Below are 13,088 nucleotides of genomic sequence, written 5' to 3'. Positions count from 1 at the left end.
TTTCTCTGGCTGGTTGTGTGGCCCCTGCTTGGGGACTGTGGCAAAACTTGTTCAGTGAAAATGGATTTCTTATGAGATTCTTCATTTGCCTCTGAAAATCTGAGAGAGGCTGGTGGAAAAAGTCTTTGGTTTTAATGGAGTCCTTGAGTTGCAGCAGTTTGCCTGAGCTCAGGGATACGCCTGTGCAAGCGACAGGCTGGCTTTAAATCCTGTGGGTGGAAACCAGGCAGGCTGATGGAGGAGTCCCTGGCTCCTGGCAGTATGTGCTATAGCTCATTTGGGAAAGCAGTTGCTTCAGGAAGCAGATCTTTCCAAGGTGGACTTCTTTTTTGGGGGGGAGGAGGGAAATGGGAAGGAGTTAAAGCTACCCCTCTATCAGCAGGTTTGAGCAATTAAAAAAGAAACTCTTTAATATTAACCAAGGAAGCTGCAGGGGGCTCATAACAGAGGATTTGTTCCCTACAGACCTGTTGCTGTGACCGCCGCTGTATTTCCAGTGGAGATGAGCTGACTGGCCAGACAGGAGGTCGCATACTGGAGCAGGAAGGCGAAGTGCACCGCTTGCCAAGGCAGCAGCTGGTGAGAAGGCGACTGGACTGCACAGTGTCAACGCACACATGATCGGTGGGGAAGCGTGAGCCCAACTTCAATCCTTGTCAATGGCACCTCGTTGACTTTTAACGCGCCCTTATCGTGTCCATGTTCACCTCGTAGCAGTGCTGATAAAATGCCATCGCTGGTATAATCTCCTAAGCAACCCTGCAGAAAATGTTGCAGGGCATGAGAGGCTGAATTGCTTGCAGCTGGCAACCAGTACGGGACTCAGATCCAGACCATGGTAATATAGAAATGGCTCTAACCTGAAATAAGGCTGGAACAAAATAACTTCCTCGATGTATGTACCCCAGATGTTCCTGACCTGCTGATACGATTGGCATGACAGCACATGACTTTTGCGTTAGCATAAGAGTTTGCTGAAGTTGGGATAGCTATTGCTTTTCAGTACATAGTCAAGCTGGAAACATAAAGCTGCTTGAAATGATTGCAGTGAGTTGGTACTTAGTTATAGACAATATGGTAATGGGAAGGAATGCACGGGCTTTCTGTTGAAAATTTCTTTCCAGAAATATCTGATTTCTCTCTCTTGGGGTGTTGAGCACCTGGGGTGGTTCTTATACAAAGTATAAGATTAAGTATCACTAAATCTGTGTATGGGATGTTCTTTTGTTTTGGTTTGGTTTCTTTGAATATGTAACTGCTACCTGCTTTTATGGTTAGGCCCAGAGCAACTTTGCAATTTTTTTTACAGGCAAGCAACTTGCAGTGATGCTCTTGGGGACTACTTATGAGTTCGAACTCGGGACCCCTGGATATATAGAACACCACAAGCAACTACTGAGCAAGTATGTCATTTTGGAACTGGTAACTAGTGCCAAACTTGTGTACAGAATCTTGCCACTAAAGGGGGAAAAAGAAACCTTGGACTTCATATTTTCAGTCAGTTCCATTACATGAATTTTCCTTTTCATTGGGAAATTCAGATGCTTACAAATGTGTGCTTATAGAGGATGCTAGATTTAAAGTGTCCTTTTTGTGAATGGGAGAGAAAAGTCGAGATGTTAATTCTCTAGAGAAGAAAAACTTGTGAAAAATCAAATAAAATTATCTTAAAGATTTTATCGAATAACTTGGGACAAAAGTCATTCACTTTTTTCATGGCTTGAGCATGTGATTTCAATTTTACTGGTGCAACTAGTTTAAATGATGAAAACTGAAACAAGAGCCTTAGAGGAAGGAATTGTCAGAAACAACAAAGACTGTGCTTCCAGTGAAATCAATTGCAATGAAATGTTTCAATTTTGTTGACTTGCTGTTTCACTTTTCCAGCTTTGCTTAGAAAATATGCTTGTGCAGCTATCTTTTTATCTTTTTATCTTCTTGGGCTCCAGCTCCACCCTCTACTATGTTATCCACTGATTGTTACTATCCCATATCATTTATATAGCACTAGTCCTACAATCATCCCAAAAATCAATTCCACATGCTGAAAACTTGTCCAGATGGAACTCCTATGTTCCATATGTTTGCATATCTTTGGCATGCTCTTCTCCAATTCTTGAATGGATACCTTGAAAAACTATTTTCAATTCCATCATCCCAAAGTCACTCTCACTAAAAATATCTAGTGTTGTCCCAGCCACCTTTAGGTGTCCCTCTCCTTTTTTTTTTTTTTCTCCAACCAGCTTTTTTTTCTTCTTCTCCTGTGCTTTTGAACTGTTCTCTCCCATTGTTTTCTTTCTGTTTTTTTTTTTTTTTGTTTCTGACCAACCTCTTGTGCTACCTTTTGTTTCTGACCAATCTCTTTGTACCAGCTTCTCCCCTTTTCTCTAATCTTCCAGCATCTCCTACCAATATCTAGAATTCAACATATGGGAAGACTGGGCCTTTTTCCAAGGCCTCTCTTCATCATCCCTAGGCCTTCCACAGTTCTCTCTGACAGTGACATCCAGAGTAGCATATGTTTTACTGTATCCATAGGGACCTCCCAAATTTTATCAGTCCTTCTTTTAAAACATGACTTCTTGTCTTTGTTCTCTTAATTGAAAAACTCAGCAGTCCTGTTACCTTGCATATGCTCCCCAATTTCCTACCTCACACTCCCGTGCTACTTCCCAAATCCTGCTAAATTACCCTTGTCGTTCTTCACCTTCATATTCCTTCTTTGGCTTATTCCATCAGGTTTCCACCTCTCTATATGGACTCTGTATGTCTCAGCCTCATGGCTGTCTGTTATCCCTTTGTACTTAATGTCTTCCTTTCTTTCTGAGTGGCATTTAACCACTTACTGATTTTTTGTGCATCTGTTCACTTATCTTCATACCTTTTCCCAACCCCCCTTTTCCTGCACTTCAAAATCTCTACTTGACCCTGTTCATACTAGGCAGGATTTGGAATACAATACCTCAGATACAAAGAAACACCTAATTCCCCTTGAAATGAATACCGATTAATTGCCCAGCTAGAAGTTAGTCAGCTGAAAATTGTTAAGGTATTTATGTATCAGTATGCCACCTGCCAACCTTTGTTAGCTAAATTCCTTAAGATATCCCACTGATGTCAACTCATCCTGAAAGTCTTTTTCTTTCCCCACATTCTAGCCAAATGTCTGAATCAGTGGCTTACTGGGACACATCATCACCAGTCTGGCCCACCAGCCTTTTCTTTCTGATGTGCTTTTTGACAGAGAACTACATTACTTACATAGACCAGGAAAGACTGCAAGGTGGTGAGTTCCATTCTGAGAAAGATATTCCTGCTACAGATTGGTGTAAGATGTCTGTGTCCTTCTGAAGTCACACTCTCTGTCAGCATTTTCCCATGGACAGCCTATGCGGCTTCCACTGGTGGGGGCAGGTGGTGGTGGTGCTGCTCTGAGGCACCCAGTGCAAAGCAGTTTCCCTCCATATTCAGTGTGCAGCAATGAGGGGATGTGAACATCTAGCTGATCTGTTCCTGTACTGAGCACTAACTCTGCAGATCTAGCCTAAAAGTTGGCACCATACCAGCAAAAAAGAAAGGAGGAAAAGAGAAAGGAAGTAGACAAAATGGAAAGCAGGACATGGAGATAATGGTGATGACTATGTCTGAAGTTATAACTACACCAATCTTGGAGATTTCTTTAGGTCTCAGTGAGTTTTTCTAAAAATGAGGCTAACTAGCATTAAATGTGAATGTAATAACTTTGATGGGAATGAGAGAAGCTAAAAGAAGGTATGAAATAGGTGGATTTTTGCATGAGTTTCTTTTGGGCCTAGAGGTAAGCTTTCAAATTGTGGTCTAATGCTTGCTCATGTCAACTCATTAGGATGCTTCAGGAGGTGGGAGATGGGTGCTGTAAGCCAGACATGTGCTGTGTCATCAATTGGAAAATGGAGAACTCTTGGTTAGTGGGTTACTGGGACTGCTGAGGTATGATGGTGCAGCTGGCAGCAAAGATGTGACTTAGGCATAGATGCTAATGTTGCAGAAATGGGAACAGGGGCTCATGTATCTAAGAATAAATGGGTTTATGGAATGGATGCTGATGGTTATTTGATAACCAGAAACTTAAATGATCAAAGGGTTTAATAAGTCTTTCTGACTTTGTCTGCCCTTCCAAAAATGTATCATAGCTGTGAGGAAGGTCACTTCCCATCCACTCTTAGACGCTAATCACCCTTTTCAATATAGGTGGCCTATCAGATTGCATAGGCTGGGTAAACACTGAGATATATGATAGCACATTTGCTGAGCTGCAGGATCTAAAGGTAAGATCAGTATCTGGAAAGCCAAGATATTTGTGAAGGAAGGCAGTATTCTTGGTCTCTTCAGCTGTTTGCCCTGAAAATGGAAGGAGAAAGCATTTGAAATTCCAGAAGTCTTTGCAGGCTCAAGGCTATAAACAGGCTCTTCCTGTATGAGGCAATAAGAATCTAACAGTAGCAAGGAGATGCCTGCTTTTCCATACAGGCCAATTACTACTGGAATATGTTTTTGTGAGGGGAATGGAAACCATCAGTCAGAAGGGGACAGGAGGCTCAGTGCTACTGGCATGGATGACCTAAGCAGACGGGTACTGAAGATGAAAACATGGGAAAAAGAAGAAATGAAAGACCCAGAAAAACAGAACTAGAGGGAAGCAGAAAGGGGAGGAGGTGAAAAGAAAAGGCGGCAGATGGAAAGAGAAAGAAAAATAATTGGGAAGAGATGGGAGAAGTATGGACTGTGCTTCATGCAATGGAGAAATGCCATTCTTTCAGCTAGCTAGGCTAAGGGTCTTGTCTGGATCACGTACACAAAGGGTCCTGAAGTCTTGTTGTTCTCTCCAAACTCAGCAACAGCAGGATTTACCCCCTATATAACTACATCAAAGTCATCTAGGGGCTGTGGTCTTCAGCTTGGTCTGATTCCTCTGTATTGCCCAAAATAATGTGAAGGGAGATATGACTGAAGGAATTTGTTTTTCTTTGTGGATTACAGTGCAAGTGCCATGTGCAGTAGCCATAGATGCTTGGTTTATATCCCTCTCATTCTGCTAGTTGACTGCAATGGTACTGTAGCTGGGGCAGCAGGGCCCTCTGCTGTGTTTCTACTCACGCCTCTGAGGCCGTTCTTAGTGTGTGGGCTTTCTCTGTTAAAGTCATCATGGCTCCGTCACCATATGCAACAACTATACCTTGGGGTGCAGAGTATGCAGGATATTGATGCTTAGAAGTGCTTGGAAAACACTATTTGGTGTTTCCTGGTCCCTATTAAAGGGCTAAAGTGAAAGTTACTATGGGTTTAATATCCAGTAGCACATAGCAAGGGTTGGTGTTTACTGTCACCAATGACTACTGTTTCACCCTGTAACCACACCTGTCACCCAATGGAAACCTCAAACCCAGGTGGCCTGGGGGGTAGTAGCCTCCCCTCTGGTATGTGGTCTGATGCAGGGTCTGGCAAAGCATTTGGATGACATGGGATCCACCTGCCCTCCAAAGCGTCACTCAGCTAAGATCAAATCTTGTGGGAGGCAGGTTGTTCTCGTATTACACTCAGCTCAGACAGTGGGGAAAACTCCCTTTCCAGAATAGACCTCTGTAGCTTGGACCCTTGTTTTCCCTGAGAAAAGCCACTGGTTTCCATTCCTTGTACAGTGGTCCCACACTAAAACAGGAGAAAGAATAAATATTCCTACAGATATAATTATCGTGTGTGTCCCAGATGGGAAATCCATGCAGTGAGATGTCAGACACCTGAGCACTTCTCCTCCTTGTTACAGAATAACCACAATTTTTTCCTTACTGATCTTGCCAGTCAAGGGTGTTGCATCATCTCTCTCATTAGCCACCAGTGCAGGCATTATTACCGGTTAAGTAGTTAATCTTTCTAAGTCCCTCAGAAATCAGTGAATCCATACTTTTGCTCATTTTTAATTTGTGTCTTCAACAACTGCAAAGAAGATGCCTATAGAGATCTGTATTTGCAACAAAATAAATAGAAAGCTTTCATTGTCTAACCTCTTCTTTGGCCTCCCTTTTGGCTGTGTGTTTCCCTGGGCACCAGCTCTGCAAAAACTTTAAGCTCACATTTTACTGTGCACTGTGACTAGTCCTCTGACAGAGAGGGAAGTTAAGCATATGCAGAAACTTTGCCTGACCAGGGGCCTGCACTGCAGATGCTTTGAGTACAAGATATTCATGTACTTATATTTTGTGAGCAAATTTACATCTCTGAAAGACAAGATTATAGCAGCAGTCAGAGGCTCTAAGCCATCTGCTTTTGCCCCAGCCAAAGAGGAAGCCCACTTGTGGTAGGCACTATGCACAGATGGGTCAAGTGATAATTTTTGCCTTAAAGCACTTGCAGTCAACTTAAACAAGGTAGACTGAGCCAGGAATGGATAGTGTTGGTATAGTGCTTTTAGAAATTTTTTTTGCTGGTTCTTGCAACAGACACTAGAACTTTACAGAAACCTGTCACTTTCCAAACGGATGGAGATGTGTAATTGTAAGGGGGAATAAGAACTGAAAAGCTGCTTATTTGTTGTATGCCATTGAACTCTTCTATCAATGAACTGAAAGAAAACAAAATTGTTATTGATCAGTAAGAATGACTCAAAAATCAGTAAAGTAGCAAAAAAAAAAAAAAAGAAAGAAAAAAAAAAGACAGACATCACTGCTACAGTCTGGATCACTCAGAAAGATGGGGCCAAGTAAAACATTGGCTGTTGTACTTTTCATGTCAAAGGATAAGGAATATAGACTGTGCTTATCAGTTGGCAACTTTGTCTTGGGAAACAGTGACAGGGAAGAAGTTACAGTGGCTCACTGGCTGACAGTGAAATTCCAGGATGATGCTGTAGCTAGGGGACCTTATGTGACTTTTGGGAACATAACTTCAGGATAAATAACTCTAAGAGAGGCTGGGTGCAGGTGTTATTTAGCACTAATACAGTAATTTACCAAATACTCTGTTTAGTGCTTTTGTTGGTAGTTCCTGTATAGCAGAGATTTAAGGGAAAAGACTTGACAGTTGTTGAAGAATGTGAAACATGCCTTCCAGTGAAAGAGGTCGAAGAGTTGAAGGAAAAGGAGAAAGCTGAATGCTAACTTTTTGACAGTTTATGTATACCTACACAAGGAACAAATTTTTGACAATCGCGTCTTTGATCTAGCAGATTGAAGTATAACAGGAGCCAGTAACTGGAATTTGAAACTGGAAAAAGGCTCATCTGAGAAATAGCACTATTTTTTAATATTGTCTGTAATTAACCATTGGAAAAACTTACTGAGGATTGCTAAAGATTCTCCACAGACAGCTTTTAAATTATGGCTGGATTCTTGTCAAAAAGGTAGATGCTCATGGAGACAGAAAGGAATTCTGCCAGGTCTTCTGCCCCAAGTTTTGCAACGTATGAGTCTAGAAAGTCACAGTAGTTCTTTCTGGCATGTTTGCAAGGGTGGCTCCATGTCAGGACCTGCAGGGTTGAATATGAGATTTGGGATCCATGGCAAGAGCTGAAGCCATCCCCTCTCTACCCAAGCTATTATTCCCTTTCACCTTGCCCTGTGCAACCAGCCCCATCATCCTCCTTCCTTCAAGCTTTAACTTCTAGTGCTCCATTAAGCAGCTGCCCCTGCTCCCCACTTTGTTCCTGCTTCCCATGCAAGCACCTACACTGACCCAGCCCATGGCAGCTGTCAGTTCATCTTCCTGCACCAGCCCAACCACTGTTAGGCAGGTGGAGAGGAAAAGGGTGGTGAGGGCTGAGAGCCCACAAGATCCACTATCTGACCCACACCATCAGGCTTGCTGCACTGCTGCCACTGAGAGTGGTGGTGGTAGGCACCAACATTTCAAAGAGCAGCCACCCCCACCCTGCCTACAAGAGCCCTACTTGCCCTTCCCTGGCAGCACCCTTCCATCATGCAGGGTGGGAGAAGACAGAGTCTCCAGCAGGAAAAAACAGAGCCCATTCACTGGGGGAAGGGGGGCATGGGCTAGAAGTCAGAGTGCCTTAGGTTTGGTCTAGCTTTTATACTGCAGTGACAGCCCAAACCAAATAAGGCTTCACTGGCCCCCATTGAGATGTTAAGTGATGAGAATTATTAATGGTCATTTGTCAACTTTGCTTGAGTTGCTTTAATTCTCCTTAAGCCAAGGCATTCCTTTGCATGCTATGATCTATGGTTTTGTCATATATTTTAAACTTTAAAGTTCAGTTTTTCATCTGAATTTCTGAGTCAAACAAGAATGAGTTTTTTCATCAATGGACAGATTTTGGTTTGTTTTGAAAAAGTATCTTCTCTCAATGCCAGGAATTTACTTCATTTCCTACCTTCCCTCCAATAAACTTTGACAGAGGCTGACAGTGGGGAGAAGCTGGTGGGGCAATGTAACCATTAGAAATTTTTGAGAACAGTATGTGAAAGATAGAAGCTGTTGCAGATGGAGGCTGGGACAATAGTACGGTGTCAGACAAGGTTCTGGGCCTTCACACAGAACGAGGAGGATCAAGTGCTTTCTCTAACAGTATTTCCTAAGAAAACACAATGGTCACTTGTGATCCGGTCCTCTACCAACAGAATGGAAGAAAGCCAAGCAGGACAAAGTCTCTCCTCTGGTGTGGGAGAGGGCTGGATGGTCTCTTGGCGAGAGGCAGTGAGTAGGCGAGGAGCCGCAAGTTTGACCGCTGAGGTTGTGTGGGGTGGAAAGCTTTTCCGTATATGATTTCACCTGGACTGCTTGCCAATCTCAGCACACAATGTTATCACTGCATGCCAGCACATGGTCAGGCTGCTTGTGTTCATTCAGTCTGGCCCCAGGGGACTTTCTCCAGTCCCCATAGCTTTTGGTTTTGATGGCTCTCACCAGAGTCATGTCATGGCCCTGATGCCATGGTTTGCTTCTGGTGGTACTGGGACGCCCTTTGCTTATTAATAACCTGTGCCACTGAAGCGGTTATCTAAGCTTGGGGAGTAAAAGTGAACAATTTTGTCAACAACTGAAGCAAGAACCTCTGCTCCACCCCACTCCTCTCTGGCAACCTATGCTGCTCTTGACTGTTTTCTTATCTAGGCTTATTGCTGTGCAAAATAGCTGAGTTAATGACTCGGAAGGAATGCTCAGTCCCTACTGTGCGAAGACTAAGCTATTTGGATAGAAACCCTTCCTGGTAAGCCCATTCCCCTCTTGAACATATGCACAGCTGTTGAAACCACAAGTACTCTCATATAAATGCAACGCATTGGGGCTCAGGCCCAGTTCTGAGGCAATCAGTTCCATAGGTCAGAGATGTGGTCTGGGTACAACTGTGTTTGCTTTTGTCACTGTAAAATATCTTGCCTAAAAGGGAGAGGCAAGCTCAGATCTTCAGAAGCACTTGGCATTTTCACAGATCTCTCCCCATGGGAGCTGATGAAAATTTTATCGTCCCTCTGAGGGGCACTAGCAGGGTCAGTGCTGCCTCTGAAGTTCCAGCCTGAGACTGCCCTCCTCCCCGCACTAGCAGAAAGACAACTTCCATTATACTAGTCTGCTGTTGTGTGAGTAAAATTTTTTTTCTTGCCCCAGCTTGCTGTTTTGCCCAGGCTCCATTTTACTTTCTGGATCCATTCCTGAAAAGCATGAATACACTTCCCTTTATTCCTCTGCAGCTCTTACCTTTCCCATGGTAGACGTTTTCCAGGACAGTTCCATTTTTTCCAACCTTTGGTAGGACAGGCAATGCATTCGAAGCGTAGCACCACTGGACTAAGTTGCAGGAAATAAAACAGTTCCAGCCTTCCCAAGATTCACTGGGGACCAGAACCTTTGGTGTCAGGGAGACCGTTCAATCAATCCAAGTGTTGATTTCCAGCTAAGAAAAAACAAAATAAAAACAACTTGGGATATGTGTAACATTTACTTGTGGGACAGTCATGTGGACGTCAACATGCACGACAGCTTAGATAGTCAATAGCTTCCAAGAGAATTTGCAAGAGTTTCTTTGTAGTTTGTTTGTTCTTGGTCTGTCACATGATCTGTGACTAGTTGTTCGCAAGTCTTTGCAGGACATTCACACTTTGCCTGTCTGTAGGTCCACTGACAGTGTGGTGGGATCTGAGTTTGTACTTCGGTACACAGAAAATATTAGATCGCTGGCAGCTTCGTGCTGGACAGATAAAAATCTGGTATAGGGAGTTCAGGTGCTGGTACACAATACTCTGATACAAATGCACATGGGTGCTTTGAGGGGCACATTCTGTTTTAAACTTGAAGGAGGAATGCTTTTCTTTCAATCTGTCTATGAGCTGCCTTTTGGCACATACAGGTTGTGCTTTGACAGTGTTGGTTTATTGCTTTGGTTTCTGCTCTGAGTTTTTCTTGCAATTCTTATTCTGTTTTTCAGTAATTCCAGTCTTCAAACTGCTTCCCTTATATGGAGAGCAAGACAGGCACTGTCCTTCCAGAACTGGGAGATGACACACTGCTCTCAGATAAGGCAGGCTTTTGAAATGCACGGGCAAAAATCCATGGGGCAGTGCTCCACATCTCCACTGATGACACTGCTTTCTGGGCTACCTCATAGGTTATTTCTGGGAGCTTGACTAGGGCTGAGCAGAATCAAGTTCTTAAATCAAGCTCCGACACAGTAGGAGCACATGTGTAGCTCTGCGATCTCAAATGATCGGCACAGGGTGAGAGGGCAGTCCTGGGAAGTACATTCTTTATTGAAGCCAGCAGATAGTATGAGATTTATCATGAAAGCAACCTGACTTTTGAACCAGAAGAAAAGCACTCTTTTGATAATCTCCCGGGTTAGGGGTCATGGAGAAGAGACAACAGGGAGATTTTGACAACATGAACATTAGAGAATAAACTAGGCAGTTTGAGGTGATATACGTATACATCTCGCCCCTGCATGTACATCCAGTGATCACCTCAGCCCTTTCAGACATTATGTTGCACTGAGAGCTCAGGTAGAACTATTAAGCCACCTTGAACCCAGAGACCTCCACAGAGTCACAGCTTCCCCAAAGCACAGCAACAGCCTGACCCCACCGGGGACATGTGCCACACAACCTTTCCCATGCTAAAGCATGCATGCCCAGCTTGCTGGGCCATCTGGAGTGCTCCAAATCTGCCTTTTTCATTATTTACCCCTCTCCTGGACTTGGTGACATTTGCAAAAAGGGTGATGTTTTCTTCTAGGTTATTGACTAAAAATAATGTGAGGCCAAAGACCAAAGCCCTGTGGGACCTTAGTGCAAACGTGCTATAAACATAACAATCAGTTCTAGTTCTCAATTGCATTTTGGGACCAGTCTGATAGACCATTTATAGTCCATTTAATGACTGATACCTTTTTTTTTTTTTTTTTTTTTTTGTGAAGAAAGTTCTGTAATTGTCAGGCGATAGCAGGGAAAACCTTCCAGGATTTTATGTATAATGTTCCAACTTTATTAAATTTAACAACTAAATGTGTAACTTTTGCAGAGAAAAGTATCAAAACAGTTCAACAGGTTGTATTTTCTACAAACCCATGTTGATTGCTCTTACTTAGATTTCCCTCCTTTTTGACTTTATTCTCTGCCTTCAGCATTAGCCATTTCATTATTTAGCTCAGGACTGAGGTCATATCACAGGTCTGTAGATACCTGTGTATAATTACAGATATGACATACTTAGGCATTCTACATATGCTTTACACAAGGCCAGGCTATGGCCTTTCTTCTCTTCTAGGACTTCTCCATTGCTCCAGGAAGCACAGAGAATCATCGTGAAGAGGGAGAGAGAGAGAGCTTTTGTTCAGCTTATTAAAAAAAGTTTCAGTGCAGTTTATCCTGTCCTGCTGATTTAAAGTGTCTGATTTTAGTAGGTGCTATTTAATTTTTCTGAAATGTTATAGGAATGGACATGTCATCAACAATGTCTTCATCATCAACTTTTTCCCAGAAGTAGGACATAAGTATTCATTGATTTTTGTCTGCCTTGTCTGCATTATTATTGAATATTCTAACATTTCTATCTGATAATGGATCAATACTGTGATTAGGACTCATTCTGTTCTTAATTTACTTCTAAAAAAAATTAGCTTTGTCAGGTATTGATTCCCCCTCTCCTCTTTTTACTTCCATTATAAGTTTTCTGTTTTTTTAATCTTCTGATTTATATTCAGCTTCTTCTCTTATTTATTATGTGTGCTTTACTTATTTAAATCCTCCCTCTCTTCCCTCTTAAACAGACTTCATTTTTTTCAATTATTACATTTCTCTTTCTTGACTAACGGGTTGTGTATTTTCCATGACTAGTAAAATGCATTTAAACAGTTCTCAGCAATATATTTTCTTATTTAAATTCTTTCTTTCTGTTGATGTAGCTCAGAATTCTATTCAGGGCTGGGAAACAGAACTTTTAAACATCATAGTTTTTTAAGTGTTATATTACCACTTTGAACCTTTTTCTACTTTCATATAACAATGCAGTTAATTTAAGGTCAGTGATACTTAACCAACCACCAGCCTCTTGTTTCTACCAGCATTTTATACATCTGGATGAAATATGACTTTCGTTCATTTTGATTTAAGATTTGAAAAAATCAAGATATTGTTGAAAACATTTAAAAATCCCCAAAGCTGATTTTGAGTCAACAACATCAGTGAATGTTAAGCTAAGTAATAACTTAGCTTTATTTTTTTCCCCAGTGCTTGAATAACCAGTGATGCTATATTCCAGTATTGTTCAATTGTCTGAAGAAAACCCAAGTCAGCACTCCAGTTATTACAGCACCAGTTCACAAGCATCCAGTACTGTTAATCAGAAAATCACAATCCAAAATCACAAACGAGCAAAGAGGTAATACGTTTTATTTTCAACCCCACTTCTGCCTGCTCAATCTTTCCTAGGGCTATAGCCATTGATTTTAACATTCAGTCATACAAACCATCCCAGCATGTTCTTCAGTTTCTTATAGCTACAGTCCCCCCAGGCAGGCAAAGCCTTGATGAATATAAAATGGAAAGGGATGCCACAACTGTATACAGCTAAAGGGGATGTAATAGAATGCCCTTGACTTCTGTACT

General features: G+C 42.2%; 1 protein-coding gene across 13 annotated transcripts in view; it reads left to right on the top strand.

The window, feature by feature from the left end:
• GJA8 (gap junction protein alpha 8) overlaps window positions 1-13,088 on the top strand; it is a 74,059-nt gene that overhangs the window by 40,453 nt on the left and 20,518 nt on the right. For 6 of the 13 annotated variants that reach the window (XM_085323020.1, XM_085323019.1, XM_085323021.1 and 3 more), the window contains 2 exons: window positions 466-624; window positions 1,310-1,403. The gene's annotated coding sequence lies outside the window, so the exon portion shown is untranslated. Of the gene's footprint in view, window positions 1-69; window positions 383-465; window positions 839-864; window positions 896-1,309; window positions 1,404-3,177; window positions 3,287-13,088 lie in introns of those variants that run through there. The other 7 variants (XM_085323015.1, XM_085323014.1, XM_085323025.1 and 4 more) reach the window with 6 other exon arrangements.

The sequence above is a fragment of the Rhea americana genome, unplaced genomic scaffold, assembly GCF_003343005.1.
Source record: "Rhea americana isolate MKP2758 unplaced genomic scaffold, rheAme1 scaffold_81, whole genome shotgun sequence".
Taxonomy (NCBI): Eukaryota; Metazoa; Chordata; class Aves; order Rheiformes; family Rheidae; genus Rhea; species Rhea americana.
Note: the sequence above shows the minus strand (reverse complement) of the source record. Positions and strands in the feature narration are given on the sequence as shown.